General features: G+C 41.9%; 1 pseudogene; it reads right to left on the bottom strand.

Moving 5' to 3' along the window:
• Positions 1–1,366: 1,366 nt before the first annotated feature.
• On the bottom strand, positions 1,367–1,958 carry LOC100965451 (annotated as a pseudogene).
• Positions 1,959–2,513: the final 555 nt, after the last annotated feature.

Below are 2,513 nucleotides of genomic sequence, written 5' to 3'. Positions count from 1 at the left end.
GTAAGGTATCTCAAGAATAGGGGGAAAAAGTATCCAATGTACTCAATACTACTATGAAATCAATATATAATCACCTATATATTCATATGAATGTCAAAACATACCTATAGTCTAGAAAGTAGAAGGGAAGAGGAAGGAAGGGGAGGGGAGAGGGGATATGGGGAGGGAGGGCATCTGGGGGGTTCTCACCTAATGTGCATGATGTGATGGTACATTTCAAAACTATTTAGAAAGGAGTATAATTGTGATAGATGTGTTACTTAGTTCAATGTAAGCATTTCACATTGTAGGTTGAAGCAGTACCCTAACCCCATAAATGCATCAATGTACAAAGTTATGATTTAATAAAAAATAATTTTTAAAAAAATGATGGGAAACATAGGTCTCTCCCTCATATCCCTTCTTTTATTTAAGCTGTGCCTTATCTACAACAATCTCCCTATTTATTTATTTTCATGTGTTCCAATCCAGTTTTATTAAATCTGGCAGTTTGGGTAGCCCACAAAATCATTGACTATGACCAAGGGACACAGACATGGGTTTGGTTTGCTGTAGGTTTGGGAACTGTACTATTCTAGATCTTCTGCTCTTCATTTCACTACCAAACGGCAAAATGCCTTAAGTTCCTCTATCTATTATTTATAGAAAAGGAATCTGTGAAGTAAGATTGAAAAAATAAAGTTCAAGGATTTGAAAAAAATTCTCTTCAAATATTAAGAACATACAAAGTATATTAAAGACAACTACATTTAATCTTTCAGGTAACAAAGCAGACATTGGATCTTTGTGGTTTCTTGTTTTTATTTATTGCTAATTACAATTTAGAGACCAAAGTGTTTCCAAAAGCTATGGAAACCCTAACTAAGGGACAGAATTTAATTTGGCCTTAAAAAATTCACAGCACTTTTTTTTTTTTTTTTTGAGACAGAGTCTCATTATGTCGCCCTCAGTGGAGTGCTGTAGTGTCACAGCTCACAGCAACCTCCAATTCTTGGGCTTCAGCCATTCTCTTGCCTCAGCCTCCCAAGTAGCTGAGACTATAGGTACCTGCCACAATGCCCGACTATTTTTTGTTGCAGTTGTCATTGTTGTTTTAGCTGGCCAGGGCCAGATTCAAACCTGCCAACCTCAGTGTATGTGGCTGGCACCGTAACCACTGTGCTACAGTCGCTGAGCCACAGTATTTTTCTTTAGCGGGATTTGTCTTCTGCAGTAGCTCAGGGCACTATCTGCTTACTTAATACCTTATAATGAGCATCTGCCTGACAGTAGATGGAAGTATTGGCTTACTTAAGTGTTTTACTGGATAGCAAGTGTATTTCTGTCTAAGGCAAATGTACAGCAGACCTTAAAATAAAATCTCAGGATGTGGTTTTCCTTAGTTGTTCTCCAGTGAACCTGAAGTTGTAAATGGGGTTCTGATTCCAAATTTGCTATGGAATGTCATGGTAACGTTATTTTTGTGCCCCGTTCTTTGATCAAAGGCATGGGATGTATCAAAAAGTGGACTGTACAGGTGAAGGCTCACAGCAGGTTCTGGAGGCTGATGTTCTCCACTTGATGTGAGCCAATGGAATCACTGACGCAGGCAGCCGGTTGTCCCTCAAGTCTCTTTCAGACTTCTTGACCATCTCATTGGACTTTTTGTCAGGCCAGGCAAATAGCGCCTCCTTTAGATTTCCCTGTAGCATCTTCGGAAAGCAGTGGGAATTGGTGTGGTCACGAATACTGCTGCCATGTCCTTCACCCCAACATAAAATCATCAGATTAAATTTTCCATTTCCTTGGTCCACAAGATTTTCTGTATACCTGTACTGATCGAACTTGGCGTACACTGCCCACTCAGCCAAGTCATAGGCTTCCATGATGGCTGGCACCTCCTCGACATTGATTTTGTCTCTGGTGAAAAGCTGGTGCAGGATGCGGATTAGATCAGCTCCTTGGTCTGCTCCACCCATGCGCGGAGCTGGTGGCACACAAGTCTCCATGCTGGGCTGTGGTGGAGGAGTGGAGTGAGCGTGGAGCTGGGCGAAGGGGCCTACTGCCCACTAGACAGCCACAGGCACATGCACACCTGGTGTGCTGAAATGCAAGGAAACCCTTGGGAAGAGACCCGGGCACACTCAAATCAGGGCCAAATCTGCCACAATCTCCCTATTTAACTAGCACCAAACACTCGGCTGGTCTGCTAGCAGGCAACTTTAAAACTAGAGATCATTGTCCGAGCCTTACCAAGTGGTGATGAGAAGAACAGATGGTCCTGACATTCCCAAATGTATAGGAAAAGGAGGGAAAATCCAACATTTTTCTCCTCCATGGGAAGATGAGTAGGAACCAATACTTTCTACAGTATGATTTCTGCATTTTCCCAAAAGACATCATCTTCTCTCCTGGCACCCCTTTACTATGGTTCTCTGATGAATATTCTGAAACTAGTTTGGTCTTTTGAGCAGACAGAAGGCTAACATCAGGAATCTCACAGCCTAAAACCAGACCTTCAACCTTGGAAAACT

Source organism: Otolemur garnettii, unplaced genomic scaffold (genome assembly GCF_000181295.1).
Source record: "Otolemur garnettii isolate 467f Iridium unplaced genomic scaffold, OtoGar3 scaffold00006, whole genome shotgun sequence".
In the NCBI taxonomy this organism is placed as follows: domain Eukaryota; kingdom Metazoa; phylum Chordata; class Mammalia; order Primates; family Galagidae; genus Otolemur; species Otolemur garnettii.
The sequence above is the reverse complement of the archived record's forward strand: the minus strand, read 5'-3'. Positions and strand labels throughout refer to the sequence as shown.